The sequence below is a fragment of the Biomphalaria glabrata genome, chromosome 1, assembly GCF_947242115.1.
Source record: "Biomphalaria glabrata chromosome 1, xgBioGlab47.1, whole genome shotgun sequence".
Taxonomy (NCBI): Eukaryota; Metazoa; Mollusca; class Gastropoda; family Planorbidae; genus Biomphalaria; species Biomphalaria glabrata.
This window is the reverse complement of record NC_074711.1, coordinates 48010632-48036309: the sequence shown is the minus strand read 5'-3', so window position 1 is coordinate 48036309 and position 25678 is coordinate 48010632. Positions and strand designations below refer to the sequence as shown.

General features: G+C 39.9%; 1 protein-coding gene across 3 annotated transcripts in view; it reads left to right on the top strand.

The window, feature by feature from the left end:
- LOC106064166 (ATP-dependent translocase ABCB1-like) overlaps nucleotides 1–25678 on the top strand; it is a 215818-nt gene that overhangs the window by 62330 nt on the left and 127810 nt on the right. The window lies entirely within an intron of this gene.

Genomic DNA, 25678 nt, shown 5'->3' with positions numbered 1-25678 from the left:
TATCTAAACCTTGCCAGAAAAAATATTTGTAGATTTTACTTTTAGTCTTTCTTAATGACAAATGTCCTGCCAACATACTCCCATGAGCAGTTTTCAACACAAATTCTCTCTTAGCTGAAGGTACAACTAACTGTCTTTCTTCCTCACCAAACTTTCCACTAAACACTCTGTACAATAGTCTATCAAACACTTTATATTCCACACTTCCATTCTTTTTATTATCTACACAACTGTCTACATGTCGCTCCCATAGATCTTTTAAAGACGGATCACTCAACTGTTCACATGAAAATTCTTCGCTTGTACCTAACACATCTCGACATTCTTCCAATACTCCACAATCACTTACAGTGCCGCCCTCAATCTCATTATTTGTCATTGACCTAGTTACTGCTGAGCAATTAAACTCACGACTCACATTACTGTCAACATTCCCAAGAATTAAATCTGCAACCGGATCTTTAAAGCAAGCTACGACATATTTACCGACAATGTAATCCGACTCAATACTCACACAAGCCAATGGATAATCCCTCACTGTCCCATCAACAAGTTTTAATTTATAAGTACCAGGCATCATATCTTTCTCACCAACTAATGAACTTCTAATTCCTATAACACTCGAACCAGAATCTTTCAGAACAGACACACTTATCCCATTTACTCTCCCCTTTTCAAACTTCAGCTTACCCACAGACTTATCACGTAATGTCTTATCCACATATGAAAAAGTTTTTCTCTTACAGGGGGAAAAATACTCATCTCCTTTCCCTAAAGTACAATTTCCACAATTTTGAATATTGTGAGGACCACTCAGTCATCTATAAGAACCTCCTGGGCCTTGATCTCTGTTTTGGTATGCCCCAGTACCACCCGTTCTACTGTGCCTGTTATTGTAAGAATTCTCGTATGTAGCATAACTTTGTCTCCCAACACTATTGCCGCGGATTCTTCGACCGTTACCATCAATCTGCCTTTGGTAGCGACCTTGTGATGCATTTCTACTGGGCCTTTGTGTGTTAGTGGAGATTGTGGGTGCGTTCCTATATCTAACATCAGAAGCAGGACTAGAGTTAAGTTGCGAACGTTGAGGGCATTCTGACGCTTTGTGGCCTCCCCTCTTTCACTTAAAACAAATAATTAAGTTACTCTCAATCCCTAGACTTCTATTTCTCACAGGCTCACGACACGCTGCCGCAACATGCGCACTTTCTTCCTTACAAATAGACACATCTGACCCCGACTTACTACATGCTGCTGCAACATATACACTTTCTTCCTTACAAATGGACACATCAGAACCAGCTACCTTAAATCCTTCTATAACTTCTAGCATATTATCTACTGTTCTGTGCTTGCTCAAAACTAGTTGCCTGTATACGTCACTCGAAACACTTTCTAAGATCCTATCTTTGATCAACAGGTCTTTTAACTTCTCCACTGTTTTACCGACTTCGGCCATCTTGCACCAATTGTCTAATGCTGTTCTCAATTCTGTTACATATCTGCTAAAGTCGTTTTGACTTGGTCTCACGAGATGGAATCTTTCGCGGCAGGTTTCCGCGTTGATATCTGCAAGGCGAAGAAGTGCAGTCTTGACTTCTTCATAATTCTCGCTAAGGAACAGACTGTCCCTTAGCATGAAGTTTCTGAGTGCGGTGGTCAGTTTATATGATAACAGCAAGGACCACTCTTTTCTCTCTATTTTGCACCTTGCTGCAACGGCCTCAAAGTGTGTTAGGTAAGCTTGGAGGTCTTGTCAAGCCTGTCTAAGACATTCTTGTATCGCACATCCCCTGACTGTCCTGCCGCCCCGCCTGCCTCTGGCGCAGACTTTTCTTTAAGCCTAGCCAGTTCCAACTCCTCTTTCCTCTTGATTGACTCCTTGGCATCTCTTTCCTTCCATCTTTCGTGCTCCTCGCGTTTGGCCTTCTCATCACGTTCAAATCTCTCTTCTTCCTCTTTCTTCCTAGCCTCTTCTTCTGCCTTCGCCTCTTTCTTTCTAGCCTCTTCTTCTGCCTTCGCCTCTTTCTTCAACTTCTCCTGCCGCTCAAACCTAGCCTCTTCCTCTGCCTTCGCCTCTTTCTTTCTAGCCTCTTCTTCTGCCTTCGCCTTTTTCTTCAACTTCTCCTGCCGCTCAAACCTAGCCTCTTCCTCTGCCTTCGCATCTTCCCTATCTCTATCATATTCAGCTTTCCGTTCCTTCACATATTTCTCTAACCTTTCTCCTTCGTATCCCATAGCACGGCCATCACTAATAAATTGTGACGTTACCGTTAACCTGGTTTCCATGGTCTAAGTGCCTTACTGTGTTAAGCTAAATTAAGCTATATTTACACAAGAACAAATGTTTACTATTTTTTTAAAGAGAAAAAAATCTATTTAGTATGCATTATAAGTTGGACATAATTTAAAACAAATATTAATCTGCATTTTCTTGTAAATTATTATTATTTTTTTTTTGTCGTATGGAAATCTGTTTTTTCTCAAGATTCGAACAAGAGATTGAGCCTTTACAAAACAATTAGATCAATTATAAGATATTAGTTAGGCCAGGTTCACATTCACTTTCACCTACCGTACCCTTTGATCTGCTGGACCGCTGGGGCACTACACAAGATCTGTCAACCTTCTTTCTCCATTCTTATCTGTCATTTGTCTTTGATATAATTTTATTCGGATGTTCTTTCTGAAAATATTGAAGCCTGCCTGGGTGGACCACTTCGGGGGCCGATTTTGAGTTTGTGTTTCCACACAAACTGTCTTTGTAACCTTGTTGTGTGTTTGTTTTGCAGCTGATGAAGGCCTCGTGGCCCAAACGTCCTTTATTTTACTTGGTCAGACAGGGTTACATATATGCATGTTTATCATATTTTCTATACAAAAAGAAGAGACGTGCTTTTGTAGAAAGTTTCGCCGATAATGTTGTATTGTTAGTTCGACTAATGACTTGATACAACAGGATACGGAGATTTATAAATTACATTGTTAATATTCACGTGCATTCAATAAACTGATAATTATGAAGATATAGTTAAATCCTAGGTGTCACTTATAAAGAACGCATCACAAATGAAGAGATTAGAAACAGGATTAATACAGCAATTGGATCCCACGATGACCAGCTAACCACAGTCAAAAAACGTAAACTCAAACTCTATGGCCTCATCACAGGGTTCTCAGGGCTTGCAAAGACCTTCCTCAGGGAACAGTACCAGGAAGATAAGAAGAGGAAGATAGAGATAGGGATGGGAAGACAAAAAAAAAATTGACGGCCTGTCATTGAATGAAATTCTATCAAAGGCAAAGGACGGAGAGGGATGGAGAAAGACGATTGACAGATCTTGTGTGGTGCCACAAAGGTCCAACATACTAAAGGATAGCTGAAGGTGAAGTCAAATGTGAATGTTGCCTAAGTGATGTTATTGAATGATTATCTAAGTGATCTAATTGTTTAGTAAAGGGCAAATCTCTCATTCAAAGCCTCAATAAATACACCCCCCCCCCAAAAAAAAAAAAACACTTTCCCCTTTAGTTAAGTGTTCTTAGTGTATTATCCCCTACTTCAGTTCAGTTACTGTCGTACTTTAATATGAAAGATAACGTGTTAACATCTAAAGCTTTATTACAATTTAATGACCATAATAACACACTTAGTATAGGTCAAGACATGGAATATGGTCAGTACACAATCTCACATGAATTCACAAATGTATGCATATAACACAACAACAGATAGTCAGAGCAAAATGCAATAATTAATAAAACAGTCTCACATGTCATAAACTTCTAAACACATCTGCAATAGTGGTCGATAGCAAACTCTTTATCAAACACATTAGTCTGTTAAACCTTGTAGTTGGGTTTTGATTTCCTTTCTCTTATTGTTGTATCGGCAGGTTGGATTGGTACTATCAGTACCAACAAAGTTACTTGGTGACTCGGTGGTCGGGGCTTCAACGGAGTCCACCTCACCCGATAAGACTGACTCGGTTGTTTAGTTAGCAGGAGGATTCAGAGTAGAGTTCTCTGCGTTCTTTTCTGTTTCGCTTTGAAGTGAGGGTGTCGCATTCCCTGAAGAACCGTCTCTCAGCACCAGGGGTCTCACATGTTCTGTGAAACCAGTCTTTTTCTTTTGGCGCCAACAATCTTAAAGAAAGTGTTTCTTCTCGGCCCGTAGGTGTTCTGATAAGAGCGTATTGAGGGTTGTTGTTCACAAGTTCTACCTCTTCTGTTGATGGGTCATACGTAGAGGATCTATTATTTCTTTTTAACAACACGGGACCTGGAGATGTTAACCACGTTGGTAGGAATGTTCCAGAACTACTTCTGTGATAGATTCCAAAGAGTCTCTCGTGTGGAGTTTTGTTCGCCGCCGCGCACAGAAGTGACCGCATCGAGTGCAACGCGTCATGTAATCCCATTGAGATGTACTCAAGTCCTGGGAGTGTAAGACTATAATGTTATAGCTTTCCAAAGACTAATATTCAGCCTTTCTATTTGACCGTTTCCTCTAGGATTATATGGCGTGGTCCTGCTCGTAGCCACTCCTTTCAAGATACTTCTGCACTTCAGCAGACATAAAAGAAATACCTCTGTCGGTATGGACATAGGAGGGTAGTCCGAATATGGCAAATAACTCATTGAGGCATTTGATAGCAGATGACTTTAACATAACAAAAAAAAAAGAAAAACATGTTAACATCTAAAGCTTTATTACACTGAATGACGAAAATAACTACACTCTGAATATGGTCAGTACACAATGTCACGTGAATTCACAAATAAAAACAAACGCTAAACAAATTCACGACACTTACCAAATATAATACTTAATGATTTTTTTAATTTTGTTCCACTTTTATGTATACTAAATAGATTTTTATCTTAAAAAAAAACTAAACATTGTTTGTAAAAGTAGGTGGTATGATAAAAATTACTTTTTTTAGTAATACAATTTTAGAAAAAAATAATCTTTGGACAAAAATCTAAAACCGTTTACATAAATGTGTAAAAAATATGGTAAATAGTCCTCTAAATATTGTAATTTAATTAAATAACTCTCTCAGGTTTAAACCAACCGACAAAACGATAGATTTTAATTGCCCTGATCAGCTGCTCATTGATAAAAAAGAAAAAGCCTCTACCATTATTGACATCGCCGTACCACTATCTCATAATTTAAGAAAAACTGAGTTGGAAAAACAACTAAAATATGTGAACCTAGGTTTGGAGATAAAGCGCTTATGGAAATTATCTAAAATAACAATTATACCCCATTGTTACATCAACCGAGGGGATAATAACAACTGACTCACAGATACATTCATGGCCCTTAGCATTCATAGGAACATTCTCGTTGCCTGTCAGAGGACGGTACTGCTACAGACCTGCCACATCACCTGATTCAGATGTCCTTAAGGTCCGAGAACGTCCCGTTCCCTATTATGGACCTCTTGACCAAGGAAAGGTTTTTATCCATGGCCAGGATGAGGCATCGGCTCTTCACCAATCCCTCTGTCCGAAGTCCCGCCTTATCCGAAGTGATCATGTATTCACACCCGGTGTGTCGCTAGTCACGACCCCCTTGAGCCACACACGAGTTTATTCTCCCGTGCGAGGCCGGAGGCCGAGCCGAGTGGGGGCCCTTCTTATGCCTATAATGTCCCACCGAACCCGTGCGAGGGTCCATCACAGCGCGTATGGCCCCCGTTAGGGAACGAATCAATGGGGGGTTGGACGGGTTAGCGAGCCTTTGTTACATCCCTACCACGTGCAGTGTACAGTCTCTCGACCGTACGTGTGGTAGCCCACTGAGAGCTATGTGTGCTACCGTACTTTGCCTATCTGTTTCCCTTGGCGGACGTTTCCACAGGAGGGCCACGCTGAGGCGACGGGAGAATTCCTCCTGTGCCACATCACCAGAAAATTCCTCAATTAAAACTAATAAAGGGACTACGATGAATTTTGTTTCCCTTTAACGAAACTCGACCCTGGCAGCGCCAGAGAATGAATACTCGTTCGTTTATAATGCTACTAATAATTTTTATTATCTATAAAGAAATTTGTCTTACAACTTGTGCATTGGAAAGCACAAATTGCATGTCGCCACAGATATTCAAATATTGGATATTCTGATTGAAACAATTGCGGGGGGGGACATTGCCCGCCGACCTCCTCGTGGTGTTCTTTGGTAACTTCTTGCTCTCGGGGTGTTCCGAAAAAGGCTAACGTTGCCGGAGCTCCAACTTTCCTAGCAGACTCTCACGCTCTCCTGGTGCAGAGCTCTGCTGGTGAGGCTTGCGGAAAATGCTAAGCTCTGATTGACATAGCTCCTGCAATCTCGTCTGGTGTAAAGACTGTGCCTGTCGGGGTCTATAGCTTATTCTGAACTGATCAGCCGCCGCCCTGGAGACAAGTGAAGGGTCAAGCCATTAAAATCTGCGGGCTCTAAACTGGTGGTTACAAAAAAGGTCTTGCCTCACTCCACTTTCATGGAAAAAACCCTGCCCATACGAGTGAGTGGCTGAATTAATCGTTCTTTGATCGTTTTATAGTCCAATGTTTATGTCTGGACTGTTTTCACTGCTATCTCTAAGGGGCAACCCAAATCTCCTCCCCCAGGAGGAACCCATACTTATGTCGAGAATAAATACAAAGAAAAGCGGGTCTGAGAAGACCCTAAAGGCTCCGCTAGCCAGGTATAGGGCGTTAGGCCTGGCATCGAAAATTGTGCTACTAAATGCCTCGCAACGTTGGTATAAAGGGAGAACGGGCCACGTGGTGAAAAAAGGTCTACCGTTCTTCCCAACACATAAGGAAACATCCTTTTTTCAACGAAACGAAAAAAAAAAACAACAACAACAACAACAAAAAACACAAGAATTAGAAAAAATAAATCCAACATCTCATACTGGAAAAGTAAGTGCTCCTCAGGCTAATTTTTCTGGAAGGATAAAGCAACATGATCCCCAAATTTCCAAATCTGATCCTTAAACTTTCAAAGTCCTTTAATGTAACGCCCGAGGACTTATTCCAAAGACACTTGAAATAACTAATCTGCTCCACAAAGAGTATGTGGATGACGCCTTACTACAAGAATGCCTGATTGATGAAAAAAGAAGTGTCTCAATACTTGGGTACTCTGTTTTCCGCTGCTCCTGTAGGGACTGCCGAGGCCTGGTTACATTGATAGCTAACCTTCAAGAAAGTGCTCACAGACTTAAGTCAGGGGAGGACAGACACTTTGGTGTTAGAAATTTGGAAATACAATAGAAGCTTTAAGTGCATCAAAGTTTATAATCCACCAAAACAAGAACTGGCTTTAGATGTCATAGACAATAACCGTAGACATGTGTTTTCCCTGTTAACAGACGCTTTGACTAGTAGGCTGAGTCTGTTATATTTCTGCCTGAGTGTTGGATTGTTTGGGTTCTTTTGGACATTTTGGTATGCCCTTTTCCGAGCCGTAACAAGTTTGTTGATTTCAGCTGTCCAAAACTTCTTGAATTTTTATTGAATTTTTTTTTACAAGGGATAGCTCTAAGGCCTAGAGTCTTCTGAGAAATCTCGAAAATGCTGGGCGTAACAAAACAGCAACCCCATTATCTTCACCCAGTGGGATAACCATTTCATCAAAGAAGAAAATTGCCACCTTGTTGAACAGCAACTAAGTCCCTATTCTCTAAAGCCATTGATAAGGCTCGCAAAGCTGATGGAAAAAAAAACACAGAAAGGAACCACAGACCAAAAGTGCTGAGGGAACGATGAACTCCCCCTTCGCGATAGGCGAGCTTAATGCTGTCGTAAGGAAATGCCAGCACAAAAAAGGCTTTCGGGCCGGATTGGCTCACCCCCGAAATGCTCAAGTATGTGGGGGAAAGGAAGGGTCGTGCTCTTGAAATTTGAAAATAGAATCTGGGTAGATGGTCATCAGCCCAGGGTCTGGAAACGTGCCACCGTTATTCCTATACCAAATAAAGGGAAAAGATGCTTCCACTGATGCGGGCTACAGGCCCATCTTACTCACATCTTATGTGGGAATGATGGCTGAAAAAATGGTAACTGAGCGTGGGGGTTCGGGGATGGATATATTACTGGATTAGAGATGCGTGGGATGCGTGGTTGAGAGGCTAAGTACGCTTGGCTTGGCTACATATGAAGGGGTCTCGAGGTTCGACACCCGACTCCAGCAGAGTTGTGTTTACTAAGCGCCTAAACGCAGCACGGAAAAACCTTCTCCCAGATACCCCTCCCCCACCGGTCCACAAATGAGATTGGACAATGGCGCTCTGAGCATGCTATAAGCATGAAAGTAGCGCTATATAAAAGCTATAATTTGCCAGAGAGACTTCCTACAAGAAGGTACAATAAGAACCAGGATGTACGGAGAAGTTCCTGGGGAAATGAACCTTAACAAGGCCTCCCCAGGGCTTATTCCTGACATGCCTCACTCCTTTTCACGGCCTTCATAAATGGCCTAGCGGCTCATCTAAAATGCCAAAAGCTGCTATATGCTGATGATATCGTCCTTTGGAAATCCGGAAGGAGCGCAACCACTATACAAAAAGTGTTGCAAGTAGATCTTCATAAGCTCAGCTCATACAAACAAAAATGGAGGCTAGAAATAAACACCCCCAAGACGGTCTATTATCTTTTCACGCTCGGGACTGGCATTGTCGGGCAACCTTTCCGGCTCTCCCTTAACGGAGTGGCTCTCAGCATGGAAAAGCTACCCAAGTACTTTGGTGTAACTTTAGATCGCAAAGAGGGCTGCCGGCAAAGCCCCTGGCTGTGACAGTATCCCCCCAGATCTTCTGAAACAATGCAAAACTGCACTAAGCCAACCTCTACACGAACTGCTCTGCAAATGTTGGCAAGAAGGTGCTGTGCCACAGGATCTGCGGGTTGATAAGATCATCACCCTGTACAAGAACAAAGGTGACAGAAGCGACTGCAATAACTACAGGGAATCTCTCTCCTAAGTATTGTAGGCAAAGTCTTTGCTCGAGTGATACTTCCCAGGCTACAAAAACTTGCTGATTGAGTCTATCCAGAATCACATTGCGGTTTTCGCTCAGGGAGATCCACGATTGACATGATTTTCTCCATCCGTCAACTTCAGGAAAAGTGCAGAGAGCAAAGGATGCCTTTGTACATTGCATTCATTGACCCAACAATGACCTTTGATCTAGTCAGCAGGCCTCTTAAAAATCTTACAGTAAATACGCTGTCCACCCAAGCTGTTAAATATTATTGTCTCTTAGCACCAAAATATGATGGGTGCTGAGCAGTTCAATGGTGCCTACTCCGAAAGTTTCAATATAAATAGCGGAGTCAAACAAGGATGTGTCCTGGCCCCAACTCTCTTTGGAATACTCTTTTCAATGCTAATCCACCACTCGTTTGACAAATCCACCGAAGGCATATATCTTCATTCCAGATTTGATGGCAAACTTCTAAATATTGCTAGACTGAGGGCCAAAACTAAAATCAGAACCACCCTCGTAAGAGATATGCTCTTCGCGGACGACGCAGCGGTAGTGGCACACTCACAAGAGTAGCTTCAGTCACTAATGTCACGCTTCACTAAGGCTTGCAAAGAGTATGGCCTAACCATTACTAATGTTATGGGACCACCTGCTACAGCACCACCATCCATCCTCATTGACGATAACAAGCTAGATGTCGTAAAGGAATTCTGCTACCTTGGATCTACAATTCAAGGTGACCTTTCTCAGGAGATATAAAAAAAAAAAACGCATAGGGAAATCCGCATCAACCTTCGCTTGACTCCGCTCAAGAGTTTGGGAAAACTAGAAGCTCACCACAGCGACCAAAATGGAGGTCTACAAGGCATACGTTCTTAGCACGCTACTGTACAGCAGTAAGTCGTGGACTACGTACACAAAGCAAGAGTGAAAATTAAACTCCTACCACTTGCGCTGCCTTCGAAGGATCTTAAAAATAACATGGAAAGAAAGAGTGTGTAATACTTAGATCCTCATGAGAACATGTCTTCCCAGCATCTTTACAGTCCTCTGTCAACGCCCCCTGCGCTGGCTCGGACATGTTCACCGGATGGAGGACAATAGCATCCCGAAAATCATTCTGTATGGCAAATTTGCGTCTGACTCAAGAAAAAGTTTTCGCCCCCACCTCCGTTACGTGGATGTTATAAAACGGGATTTGTAATCAGTGAACATTGATACTAACCATTGGGAAGACATAACCATAGTCCGCACTAGTTGGAGAGACATGGTGACCAAGAAAGCCATGGACAGAGAGTAAACATTGGCCTCAGCTCTTGAAGAAAAGTGTGCCACACGGAAAATGACCAGTTCCTCTAGCACCAAAGCTAGAGCCACCTTGACCTGCAATATATGTGGACGGGAGTGTCTCTCCAAAATAGGGCTCACAGTCATATGAAAAAGTGTTCGAGATGAACCATAGTCATTCTACGACTGAAGAAGGCCAATATATAGAGCGCAAACTAAAAATGTGAGAGCACATCCAGGAAGTTGCAAGAAAGGCCTCAGTGAAGCTTTGCATTGCGTAGTGGGGACCCCGAGCAGACATGCTTCAATCACTGTATTTAGTAGCAGTCCGATCACAGATAGACTACAGTCTACCTGTGTAAATCTATGACTTTAGGACAGCTCTTGAACAACTTGATAAAATACAGTCTCAAGCACTAAGATCGTCCATAGAAATGACGTTAATTTGCGCTCCTCTTTCCTTAGCACTTTTAGAGCTCAAAAGTGCCCTACTTTTTTACTATCATTGCGTCTGCCTCCTCTTTCTCTCAGTCTGCCTTCATTGCTCATCACTCTGTCTCCTTATCTTTAAAATCTCACTACGTCCTAGACCAGTCCGTTTGCCGTGGACTGCGACGGGTAAGGGGGATAAAGAGATCCTGGTGTTCTGGGTCAACCGGCTGGTCAGGCCGAGCTACCAGCATAGATCTTTGACCTATGCTGGAGGGCGGTGGCTGGAGGGTCAATCAGAGAGCTGCTGTATCAGACACATGTCCGATGCAGCAGCTGACTGAGTATAGCACCTATGTAGCCCTGGCGGGCTCATTCTGGATATCCGAATGGCTCGTCCCCTTCTTGGACTCGATGGCGGGTGGGGAGCACAGGTGCCGAACTAATAAGAATATATATATGGATGAAAAAAAACCTATTAGCCCCAGATTTATGTCTGGGCAAGAGACGTCGAATAGAAGCAAAAAAGGAGGAGGCCACAAGAAGCTGTACTACCTGGCCATCATTTTTGGTGGTCAGGTGCACAGAGGAGGGGAAAAGCCTGACAAACATGAGCCCTGTTCTCATCTACAAAGGACTAAAGTCAGTAGTGGGAGAGCCCAAGAATGTATCTTACACAAGTCAATGGAACTTCTTGTAGAAGTTGATAGTAAGATACACTCTGATGGGCTTTTACGATGAAGAAGAACTGTGATCTCAAAGTGGAAGTCATGCCACACAAGAGTTTGAACACCAGCAGAGGTGTTATCAGCTCTAGAGACCAGCTGGAATGTTCCGAGAAGGAAATAGTGGAGGGTATTGAAGGAGTGAGGAGGTCAAAACCGCCACTATTATCCTCACATTTGGAACTAGGACACCGCCAGAAAAGGTGAAGGCAGGATACTTACGAGTTCCAGTGAGGCCCTACATACCTAACCCCATGAGGTGCTTCAAGTACCAGGATTATGGACACGGCGCGGCAGTCTGCAAGAGGTACACTGTGTGTGCCAGATGTGCTGGAGAGGGTCATGAGGACAAGGGCTGCACAGCCCAGTTCAAATGCCCAAACTGTCACGCTGGCCACTCAGCCTACTCCAGGGACTGCCCTGTGTGGAAACAGGAGGTTGCCGTGCAGGAGTACAAGGCAAGAAATGGATGTACCTTCAGCCAGGCGAAATCGGCTGTATTGGCCCTATCCAAGGGCCAATTCGGCTTGACAAAGACCTACGCCCAGGCTATGGCTAAGACAGGAAGATCCATAGCCACACAGACGGACACATTGATCCCACCACCCCCACCTCCTTCCCCAACTCAGAAGAAAACACCTCCAAAGAACACACCTCCGAAGAGACAAGAAAGCCCTGTTGTCATGCTAAAGAACAGGTTCTTTGTGCTCCCTGATGAGAGCATGGAGACTGAGCAGCATGTCAAAACCAAAACTCCGGGAGAACCCGGAGACATCATGTCTGACACGGGTTCTCCTCAGAGAACCCAGCCAGACACCCCAGCCTCTACTGAATTAGAGGTTGACCAACTCCCTAAGGGGAGAAATCGAAGCGGAGAGGATGTCCGAGCTGAGGGAGGAGGAAATAACCTCCGCTCTAACCAGAGGGATCTCCCCTCTCCAGATAGAAAGACTTCCCCCAAAAGGGGGTTGTCCTCCTCTCAATCCAAACCCAAGAATAAAATACCAAGGTCACTGGAATAAAGGGAAACTCCTCCGGGGGCCTCCCAAGGCCTAATATCTCCAAGTAGGTCATTTAGAATAAGCCAGGCGAAATCGGCTGTATTGGCCCTATCCAAGGGCCAATTCGGCTTGACAAAGACCTACGCCCAAAATTGTACAGTGGAACTGTAGAGGCCTCAAGGCTAATTATGAGGAAATGCAGCTACTGATGGACTCTGAGACTCCTGTAGCTGTCTGCTTACAGGAAACATTTCTGAAAGATAGCATCAGCTTCCGAAGCTACAGTGCTTACAGCAAGAATGTTGAGGATGCAGAGAAAGCATCAGGTGGAGTCTGTATCCTTGTGAAAGACAGCGTCCCCCATGAGAGGGTAGAACTACGGACCACACTACAGGCCGTAGCAGCTAGGATAACCCTACACAAGGTTATTACTTGCTGCAGCCTGTATCTACCACCAGGCGCTCCATTAAACCCAACAGACATGGAGGACCTATTGAAACAACTCCCTCGGCCTTATATAATCCTTGGGGATTTCAGTGCCCATAACACTATGACTCAAGAGGATATCTTCCTCCAACATGATTTATACATACTTAATGATGCATCACCGACCTACTTGCACCCAGGAACTGGATCTCTCACATGCATTGACCTCAACGTATGCGTCCCCGGACTTCTGGACGACTTTAAATTGTCAGTAAGCAATGATCTACGGGGAAGTGATCACTTCCCAATCATCATTACTAACAATCTCCCCTCATTGGGACGACCTCAGCGGTGGAAACTGAATAAGGCCGATTGGGAACAATTCCAAAAAAGGTGCTCCGAGGATATCACAGAAAATATCCTTGATGAACAGAACCCAGCTGATATCTTTGCTATCAAGCTACTTGATATTGCCCGGAAAGTTGTTCCTCTAACCTTCGCAAATACAAAAACGGCCTAGCAAACCATGGTTTGATACAGCTTGCAAAAGTGCTATGGGGATAGGGAAAAACGACTGGCTACATTTATAAAGAATCCTTCCCAGGAAAACCTAAAGCTATTTAGGATAGCTAGAGCAAAGGCTAGACAAACCATACGGTCAGCCAAAAGGAATTCCTAGAGAAATTTTGTCGGCAGTCTTTATGCCAAAACTTCTGCTAAAGCGCTTTGGAAGGCAGTAAGGCGGAGAATCAAATGCAATAAAAAAAACACAAGGACGAACTGTTACGTCCCCCAGAGATATAACTGACTGCCTTGCATCCTCAATAGCAGATAAATCAGCCACTGCACACTACACGCCAGTGTTCCAAAAAGTCAAAATCAGGGAGGAAAGACACGCCATTGATTTCACATCTGAAAACAATGAAGATTATAACAAACCTTTCTCGCTTGAGGAACTGAGGGACTCGCTGGACATATCTCATGACACAGCGCCAGGAGAAGATGAAATCCATTATCAGTTCCTCAAGCATCTTCCCGAACCCTCATTGGCGACCCTGCTAAAAATCTATAACTGTGTGTGGCAAACAGGCGCTTTCCCAAACAGCTGGAGGAAAGACACAGTTATACCGATACACAAACCAGGAAGAGATGGGTCTGACCCAGCTAACTATCGACCAATAGAACTAACAAGCTGCATCTGCAAAACCATGGAAAGGATGATAAACAATAGGCTGGTCTGGTACCTTGAGAGAAATAAAGTAATCTCCAACTACCAGTGCGGATTCTGGCAGGGACGGACAACAACTGACCAATTGGTAAGGCTGGAAGCTTTTATCAGTAATGCACTAATAAGACGAGAACATCTAGTAGCTGTATTTTTCGACATAGAAAAGGCCTATGATACAACATGGAAACATGGCATTCTACGTGACCTGGAGCTTATGGGGCTTAAGGGACACCTTCCCTGCTTTGTAAGGGAATTCCTCAAAGACCAGAAATTTCAGGTTCGAGTGGGCAACTCCTCTTCTTACACTTTTGACCAGGAAATGGGTGTACCCCAGGTCAGCTTTCTCTCAGTTACCCTGTTCAACATAAAATAAACAGTATTATAAAGGCTCTGTCCCCTGGCAGATGATTTTGTCATTCTTACATATGGAAAAAAACATGAATACCCTAACCATAGAAAGAAAACTACAATTATGTTTAAATAAAATTCAAAATTGGGCAAATGATAATGGTTTTAAATTTTCGGACATTTGAGGGCAACACAGATTGTTGTGGTCACTGACTCAAAATCTGTACTTCAGGCTTTGCAAAGCCCTGGACCATGGCCCTCCAAAATCGACACTGTCATCATGGCTTCATACAACATAAAGCAACGTTATGACACCCCTGTAATAATTCAGTGGGTACCGAGTCTTACAGGTGTGACTGGCAACACTATTGCAGACTCGTTGGCCCACTAGGGAGGGCAAACACCACCCAACGAACAGCCTGTGAGTTTTCATCATGCTCAGGCTATAATTAAAAAAACAGAAATGGCAAAGAGGTTTGACAAGTCCCAAAACGCCCGTGGAGTCTGGGAGCGCATGAAGCTGTTATAGCATAATGTAGGACAGACCACTGTCCTGTTGGCTCATATTTCTCAGGGCTATGGCAAAATTTTGATTCACGGGCCCCCCGCTGCCACACACTTGCTGTTCTCCGTCTCGACAGATCCGGGAAACCAAAAATTCTCGACCTGTATGGTGACATTAAGTACTACTCAAAACAGCATGGTTTCTGTCCAGGGCTTTTGCAAGGATTTGAGCCTCTCAAGCCCTCACTTACATGGAGTTTGATGATGATTATTATTATTATTGAAACATGGAATGTATTATGTTTGATAGGCTTACAAATTGTGCCTAAATAATACACTTCGTACATCTTTAATCCCCATCCTAAGTCTTCATTTATATCATCATATATTCCGTATTTCGTCATTTATTCACGTTTGTCGCCTCTACATAAAACATTAAAAATAGCTTGTGGCGAGAGGTTTTATTTATAGTTGGCTCGTTAGATAAGCTCTAAGGGAATTTAATTTGTTTCTCCCGCCTACCTTTAAAATAATAAATAACGAGTACACCGAAACTAAAAATAAGAACAGGCTAGTAGATTTTAATTTAAATATATTAAAATAATTTAACAAATACATTTTACAAGAATATTTAATGAATAAACAAAATAATGGGATGAAATAAAAGCATTGTAATAACGTAAAGGAGACAGCTCAACGAACACAGATGTTTTTTTACGGGACTTCACAAATACATAGCCCATTCTTATCGTGCAGTTCTGATATTGTTCTTTGCATTGCATCTCTTGCATCGTTTTAGGATGAAGACAAAACACGTTGATCTGACCATTATTATTTCCCGAAAAGCGAGACGTAATGAAGAAAGATAAGTAATGTAAAGCCGTGTTCTGTAATATCTCCCAAATCCAAAGATGTGGTTTTTTTTAGGTGTGCCTGTCAACTGTCGAATTCTCGACAGCACCAACTCAATACCCGGTACCAATTTTTTCTGCCAGCAGTCTCTCCTTCCTCAAGATGCCATCTCTGACGTATTCTTCTCTGACGTATTCTTCGGCATGATCAAGTTTGTTTTTGATTACGTCGTTAATGTGACTGCTGATGTGCTGTTGAGCCGCCACTGTTGAGTTGGATAGACTGCAGCATCTAGGAAACTGGTTCAAGAACAGATGAATAATTGACGACAATGAAAAGATAAATCAGAAACGCAAGAGGAGCACGTACTGATTACTTATGTCCTGTTTGTCTGGCTTCACTTGCAGCCGTTATTTTAAGATCCGCCAAACAGTCAAAGATCTCAAAGTTGAGACTTTAAGCGCGAATGCATTTCTCAGTCCAAAAGGTAAATTTAGCAATAACAGAAGAAGAATGCTAGCCATCATGGGTCAGTCTTGGTCGAGTTGCTTGTCCATGTCTAGACTGTATATTATATATTCGCTGACAATGACGTTGGAACGTTAAACATGCAGTGCGTCTCTCTGAACAACTGGAACAAAACAAATGAAGTCTTTTCGAATACACTTGCAATCAACAAACTGAACGCTCAAAAACATCTTCTCTGAGCCTTAGATAACTGCAATTTCATAACTAAAATACCCAGCAAATGCAGTTAATTAATGATGCTGCTGTTCTTTTTTTTTTTCTTCCTGCTGTTAGTGCTCTATTGATCCAAATCAATGTTTTGACTCGACGATGGCATGTGAAGAACTTTATAATTCTCTACTAGTGTAAACTGGTGGACGTGTTTCACCTGCTATTTTATCGAGCGATGACACCGAAGACTGAAATACATTCACACTCTTTACTTTTCTTCAAAGAAACTACAACATTTATTTCATCAAAAGATGACTGGCAAGGATTTTTCCTCGAAGGCAAAAAAAAAACAAGATTACAAAGAGAGTTTGTGTTATCACACAAACTCAGAGGCGGCCCCTGTCGGAGTCAGATCTGCCTATTCGCAAGAAGGAATATTCAAGAGGTGATTTAATTTTGATGGTCAAAAGTAATAATGTTTCAAAGATTCATTTGCCGTTGTAAAAAATGTTTTTTTTTTGGTTTTACATGTTTCGGGTGTTCCTTCTCAGTTTAAAATAATTAACTTCTCGCTGGACGATGGAGGATGGCAACGAGCAGGGTATGAACCCTGTCTGGTCGTTCAGTTTGCGCTGGACTGTCGTTCGGATTTATCGATGGTTCCATGGTTTAAACCCTGCATGTTCCATCCCCCGTTGTCCTACAGGAGGTTTGGACTAAGAAGTAAACTATCTTCAACTCTGAAGGAACATCCGAAACATGTAAAACAAACAAACAAACAACCCGGGACCGTAGAGATAATTAGTTCAGCACGCTAGCAGCACGACCAGACATTGCTCTTAACTTAATAATAAACTAATAGCCTTTTATTGATAAAGAGATATATTACACATTACGGCATGATATCTATCGGATATGAACAATAGGCCAATGTCAGACGAGCGATAATCTTTCAGCATTGATTTATAATTAAGAAAAAAACAAAAACAAACAAAAAAAAAGAACAGATATATCGTGCTTTTACTTCGATGTCTCAGCACAGTTAGGCCTATCAACAGAGATATCGGTATTTTTATTTAAATGGAACTAGAATGAGGATGTAGATCTACCTAAATTAAACTTCTGATTTAGCATTCTTAAGATCTATATCTACTAGATCTAGATCTAAAATATGAACTTGGAATAATGTAGCTGTAATTTAGATAAGGTTTATGTATAATCTATCCATAGACTGAATGCAACATTAAATTTAAAAATAGTAGATTAGTTTTAGTATATTACAACATTGCAATATTGATCAAAACGTTTGGAAATCAAAATCTACACTTTAAGTCTAGAAATTGAAATTGAAGTCTATATTAGTCTAAACTAGATCTTGAAATTCTAGATCTAGACTCTAAAATAATTTTAATTAAAATATAAATCCAGATCTAGATATACTGTAATCTAGATCTAGTTTAAAAAATCTAGATTAGATCTAAATCAAGATATCATTCCTTTTTTAAACGGGAGTCACATAACGAGGCTTAATAAACATTACTATACCGAGTTCTTTTAGCATTTCATTTGAAGAATTAATTCCATATGACGTCAAAGAAAAAAAAAACACTACGTCACATGGCCTAGACTAAAAAACGCCTTCATCAATACGAGCCATTTATCGAGTGTTTATAGACATTGGTGCACCTAGTGCGTTCTTTTAACATTTCATTTAAAGAATTCCTTCCATATGACGCCAAAGGAAAAAAAAAACACTACGGCACACGGCCTAGCTAGACTAAAAATTGCCTTCATCAATACGAGCCATTTATCGAGTGTTCATAGACTTTGGTGCACCGAGTGCGTTCTTTTAGCATTTCATTTAAGGAATTCATTCCATGTGAAGTCAAAGGAAAAAAATTCCAGTAGGCTACCTCACAATAGGCTAGTTCCATAAAAAATGTCTTTATTTACACGAGATATTTAACGAGGGTTCATAGACATTGGTGCAACGAGTTCTAATAGAATTTATTTAAAGAGGATCAAAGCCGCATTGTTTTTGCGTTTTGTCTGTCCGTCATCTTAATATAAAAAAAAAAAACAACTAAAAGCTATTAAAAATTTGATTAACTTTTATTTTACGTTTCAAAACATCGCAATAATTTTAAGTATGAACACAATTGATTTAAGTTTATATAATAGGTTGTTCCGGATGTTTGTATAAATAGTAAAAGAAAAAGAGAATTCCAGATAAATGTAATACCGTTAATTAAATTTTTGGGATCGGAACATAATATTAACGATAATTAGATTTTTTAATGTTTTAGCTAGAAAATTAAATGTACAGTAAGAGAAAAGTGAGTTAAAATATTTTTCATAAAAATCCGGAACAACATTTTTTCGTAAATGAGAAGATTATTTGTTTATTAATTAGACGAGGGAGTACAAACAGTTATTTGGCGTTAGTAGATTTTTAAATAAAATTCGGAAATTTTTGACGACGATTTGTAAGAAAATGAAAGTAATGTAAGTCGATTTCTTTTCAAAACAAAATCCGGAACATTCTTTATCGATTACAAAACTTTTATGTTATGTTTGAGCAAGAAAATTAAATGTCTAAAAAGTGATTTTCAGTAATCAATTCTAGTAAATTACTTTTTGTTAAAGCCCAGAACAACCTATTGTCGATAGTTTTAAAATTTGTTTAAAGATGAAAATACGGAACAATTTGATATCGATAATCAAATTATAGTGACGCATTGTCAAAGAATATAAGTGTAATATTAGTCAATTATGCGATTTCAAACAATCATTCGACATAATTCATTTTTTATAAAACAATATCCGGAACATTTTTACACTTAATGAAATATAAGTCAGTATAGAGATTTTGATTTAGCATTATTAATATGCTATTTACATAAAAAAACGGAACAACATATTATTGATAATGTGTTTTTGCAACGTTTAAGCATGGAAATTGAATGTAATATAGGTTAGAAGAGCAATCAAACATTCGTTGGCGTTGATTAGTTTTGCACAAAAAAATCCGGAACAATCAATTTTAGATACTTAAAACTATTGAGATGTTACGGAAGGAACATAAAAGGGTAAATCAGATTTTCAATAGCTTTTAGAGTTATTTTATTTTATCTAAACGTGACGGACAGACCTACCGACAGACAAAACGCACAAAAATAAACTTTTTTTTATTCTGATAGGGGCCCTTAACAAAAAATAAATAAAATCTGATTTTTTAAAATAGTTTATGAAACTAGTTTTGCACTATGTAAAGGTCGGGCTTTACGCGTCTACACGAAAGTCGCTGCATGAAAAAGTCCATTAAAAAAAATGTGAGTGATATTTACATACAAAGTGCATTCTTAACCTTTATAAACAAACATAAATGTTTTCTTTTAATTTTAGCAGCTAGTTGATCAGAAAAAACACCTTTAATTAATATTTATATTTGTTGTAAACATTTCTAGTACATTTTATAAAAATATTTGACTTAGTGATACTGAAAATACAAAAGAATCGTCGATCTTTGTTAGCATATTGTAACATTGCCTCCCTTACATTTACGTAATTGTTTTAGAATTGGTGTATTTTTATGAAAAAATCGCTTGCATAATTAATTTTATAAATTAAGCGGTTTGCTTTTAAAAAACCAAAAGTAGCCGTTGCACCTAAACTTTTCAAGCCGCATTTAATGGTGAAATAATATTGTTCTTATCTCTTCTAGTTTTCGAGATCTGCGTGTGACAGACGGACATTTAGCACAAACCTAATAGCGGCTTTTTCCCCTTACGGGGGCCGCTAAAAAATACATTTATCATATTCTAGACCTTAACACTAAATATAGGTCTAATTTTGTCCAAATGAAAACAAATTGTTACGACTAAATTGCTATAGAATAAATAACACTCTTTATAGTGCAAATAATTGCAAGTCTATAATAAAGCGTAGGTATACATTGTTGGACATAACTACAGATTTGCCTATCCTTTTTTCTGCAATAATAGCATATCCTTGCAAACTGTACTTCAGTGAAAACATTATTTGTTAAGTTAGTACTTAGAAGTTAATTGATTTGAAGGTGTAACAAGTAGGCTAAATGTTGCTACTCAGAATTCAGAGGCGGGCACGTACATGGTAAGCCACCTAGGCTAGTCTACTACTACATTAACTTACCTTTATAGCTGTACTTCAGTCACCAGTGGAAGCACTACTTGTTCAGTTGCTATTTAGATTTTAATAGATTTGACGGTGCAAAAAATAGCTAGATTTGGCTAATCAGTATCCAGGAGGTTCAAGTATACCACCTTGCAACCCAACGGCGCCCATGAGTCTAGGTATAATATATATAGATCTGTGATTAATAGATTTTTAGCGGTTCCCGAAAGGGGAAAAGACGCTATTAGTTTTGTGTGGCTTGTCTGTCCGTCCATCCCGTTTAGATCTCAGAAACTAGAAGAGAAAATGATAATTGGACATCATGATATTTTAGATTCAAAGTTCTGATGCAACGGCTACTTTTTTTCTTTTCCGAAAGTGAACCATCTAATTTTTTTTAAAAAATCTATGCAAGCAGAGTTTTCAAAAAATTACACCACTTTTCAATGAAAAACTTCAGGAGAGGTAATTTTTTTAAAAAGGTCATGGACGTCTTCATTACTAACTCAAGCTTCATTCATAGATTCGCGCATTGGTACAAAAAATTAGCATCTAAGGTCACATAATGGTAAAAGTGTCAACGGATCATTATAAAATATATTTTCCATTTGTTAACTAACTTATTGAATAGAATACTGATTCAAACGTTATAAGCGGCCCCCGAAAGGGGAAAAGACGCTATTAGTTTTGGGTGAAATGTCTGTCCGTCTGTCCGTCCGTCCCGTTTAGATCTCGTAAACTAAAAAAGATATTGAAAATCGGACATCACAATATTTTAGACCATTCAAAGTTCTGATGCAACGGCTACTTTTTTTTCTCCTAAATCTAATTTTTAAAATCAGTTATGCAAGTATTTTTTAAAGAGAAAAAGCTAATTAGTATGCATTATAAGTTAGACCTAATTAAAAATGAATAGTAATCTTATAAACTTCATTTTCCTAAACCTTCTTTTAAATTGCGGAATTTTTTGTTTTTGTTTTGAGGATTTGAATAAGAGATTGAGCCTTTTCAAAAAATTAGATCATTATAAGACATCAGTTAGGCCAGGGGAGGCGCGGTGGCTGAGTGGTAAAGCGCTTGGCTTCCGAACCTGGGGTCCCGGGTTCGAATCCTGGTGTAGACTGGGATTTTTAACTTTTGGAATCTTTGGGCGCCTCTGAGTCCACTAAGCTCTAATGGGTACCTGATATTAGTTGGGGAAAAGTAAAGGCGGTTGGTCGTTGTGCTGGCTATATGACACACTCGTTAAGCGTAGGCCACAAAAACAGATGAATTTTACACCATCTGCCCTATAGACCACAAGGTCTGAAAGGGGAACTAGTTAGGCCAGGTTCATATCTAACTTTACATTCACTTTCACCTATCCTTTGATGTGGTGGACCGTTGGGGCACTACACAAGCTCTGTTAACCTTCTTTCTCCATTCTTATCTTTCATTTGTCTTTGATATAATTTCATTCGGATGTTCTTTCTGAAAATATTGAAGCCTGCCTGGGTGGACCACTTCGGGGGCCGATTTTGAGTTTGTGTTTCCACACAAACTGTCTTTTGTAACCTTGTTTTTAAAAAGAATTTTGATACGAACTTCGTTTTAGTTATAAGTTTCAAAAATAACGAACTACTTTTATAGCGCCCAGTTTTGACATATCCTCATTATAGGGGCCTACACTTGACAGTCTAAATAAGACTAAATAGAGCCCAGATTTACACAAAAAAACAGGTGGACGGCCCTCAGATTCTCGATTCACCATTGATGAGTTTTATGTCTTCTGTTCCTGTTTTTAGATGAATTTTTAGGGGCCTCTGAAAGACGCTATTAGTTTTTTTTTGTGGTCTATCTGTTCGTCCGTCCGTCCCGTTTAGATCTCGTAAACTAAAAAGGATATTGAAAATCCGACATCGTGATATTTTAGACCATTCAAAGTTTTGATGCAGCGTCTACTTTTTTCTTTTCTGAAAACGAAAAATTTAATTTTAAAAATCAACTATACAAGCAGTTTTTTCATAAAAATACACCATTTTTACAACTACATGTATTCACTTTCTTCATTACGTCTCGCTTATCGGGCAATAATAATGGTCAGTTCAATTTGTTTTATCTTCATCCTAAAACGATGCAAGAGCTGCAATGCAAAGGCAATTTAGTAAGGGAGATGAGTGTTTACCGTATTTTCAACACATTTATGCTAACGGTTTTAGATTTTTTGTTCAAAAAAAATATAAAAAATTTTTACAATTGTATTGTCAAGTAAGTTCTGTCGTACCAAATACTACATTTACGAAAAAATTGTTTACTTTAAAAAAAAATCTATTTAGCATGCATATAAGTGGAAGATAAATTTAAAATAATAATTAATAAGTAGTTTTTCATATTATCGCGTGAACTGCAGCGTCAGTATGCACAACCATAGAACACTTTACTAAAGGAATTTTTAGCGGCCCCCGAAAGGGGAAAAGACGCTATTAGTTTGTGTGGCCCGTCTTTCCGTCCGTCCGTCCCGCTTAGATCTCAGAAACTAGCAGAGAAAATGAAAATCCGACTTCATTCAAAGTTCTGATGCAACGGCTACTTTTTTCTTTTCCGAAAGTGAACCATCTAATTTTCAAAATTATATATGCAAGCAGATTTTTCAAAAAATCACACCAATTTTCAATGAAAAACTTCAGGGGAGGTAACTTTTTTTTAAAAAAAGGCCATGGACTTCTTCATTAATAAATCAAGCTTCTTTCATAGATTCGCGCATTGGTACAAAACATTTGCATCTAAGGTCACAATGGTAAAAACTGTCAATGGATCATTATAAAATATATTCTCCATTTATTAACTACTCATTGAATAGAATACTGATTCAAACGTTATTTTTAAAAAGAATTTTGAAACGAACTTCGTTTCAGTTATAAGTTTAAAAAATAACGAACTACTTTTATAGCGCGCAGTTTTGACATATCCTCATTATAGGGGCCTACGCTTGACAGTCTAAATAAGACTAAATAGAGCCCAGATCTACATATATTTATAAAACGTGTTCTAGTCTAGATATAGTAGATTCTACATCAAGATTCTAGATCTAGATCTAGACTTTAAATATAGATAAGATCTAGATGTAGACTTAGATCTAACTCTAGACTGACTAGATCTAGACTCTAATATTATAGTTCGTCCATCGTGGTTCGATGATGACCACTTTCTCATCCAGGAGGCTGAGGGCTTTGCACTGGGGTTTTTGCACATGTGGCTGGTGAGACCTATGTGAGCCCGAAATGTTCGGCTGCACACTGGGCAGGTTATTCCAGCCGGATCTAGTGTCGTGGGCCATGCTTTTCTTCTCTGTCGTTTTTCTTCTGTCAGCGTTGTTTTCTTTTCCTCAGCAACTTGTGCGTCAGTTTTCACAGCGCGACGCCATGATGCTCTGTCATGTGCCTCTGTCTTCCAGGTGGCTGGGTCTATGCTGAACGCCTTCAGAAAAGCTTTGAGGGTGTCCCTAAAGCGCTTTCTTTGACCACCTTGCGAGCGCTTTCCTTCGCTTAGTTAGCCGTACAAGTGACGTTTAGGGATGCGGTGGTCTTCCATTATGCAGACGTGTCCTGCCCATCGCAGCTGGGACTGCATCAGGATTGTATTGATGCTTTGCAGACCTGCTCTTCGAAGGACTTCAGTATCTGGCATTTGGTCTTGCCATTTGACATTCAGTATTTTTCTTAGACATGTCATGTGGAAGTTATTCAGTTTATTTGCATGTTTTCTGTACACTGTAGGCTTTCTCAAGAGCAGGTAAATATAAGACTTCAGTCTTATTTGTATTAATGGTAAGGCCAAAGTCTGAGCATACTCTTGAGAAGTCACTGACAATGCCCTTTAGATCATTTTCAGAGCAGGCGTTTAGGGCACAGTCGTCAGCAAATAGCAAGTCCCTGATTACTGCTGAATTTGTTTTTGATTTTGCTTTGAGCCGCCTCGGGTTGAATAGGCCACCATCAAATCTGTATGTTATATTTATCCCGATGTTTTCTCTATCTGTGAATGCTTTTGTCAGCATAGCAGAGAACATGATACTGAACAGTATAGGTGCAAGGACACAGCCTTGTTTTACCCCGTTTGATACTTCGAACGGCTCTGATGGTTCTCCACTTTCTTGGACACGAGCCTTCATGCCATCATGAAATAGTCTCACAATGGTTATGAATTTTCGTGGACAGCCATACTTTGACATAATCTTCCAGATTCCTTCTCTGCTAACAGTGTCGAATGCCTTTGTTAGGTCGACATATATTGAGAAGAGGTCAGCATTTTGTTCCTGGCATTTTTCCTGGAGCTGCCTTGCCGCAAAGATCATGTCAATGGTACCACGCTCTTTTCTGACGCCGCACTGGCTTTCTGGTATTAGACCATGTTCTATGTGTGGCATGAGCCGCTTTAGTAGGATGCGTGCAAGGATTTTCCCAGCAATAGAGAGAAGAGATATTCCTCTGTGGTTGTCGCAGATTTGTTAGTTTCCTTTTCGCTTCTATAAATGGACAATTGTGGCATCTTTTAAGTCTTGTGGTATTGACTCTTGTTCCCACATAATTAAGAACATCTCTAGACTTAGAGACTTAGATCTATTTCTAGACTTAGATCTTGAATCTAGATTAAGAGCTTAAACTAGGTCTAGATCTAGCTAAATGTATGTCTAGTTTGTATGATAAATGACATTGGAGATATTAATTTTTATTTGCGAGGGGAAAGTCTTAAGACTTGAATTGTTGTCATTTGTACACAATTGTAGCTTAAAATAGGTCAAGAATATTTTTTTTTCGTGTTGCCAATTTATCTAATGATGTTAGAAGAATAAACCTTTTTTAGTTTCTCTTTATTACAATGTAACATGTTATTAATTTTAAATGTATAAATAAGGTTAATAATTATTATTAAAAAAAATATAAGTGTACGCTAAATGAATTTATGGAGATGCTGTGGCTGAGGGGTAAAGCACTTGGAACTGGAAGTCCCGTGTTCCAGTCCTGGTGAAGACTCTAGGTGGACCACTTCGGGGGCCGATTTTGAGTTAGTGTTTCA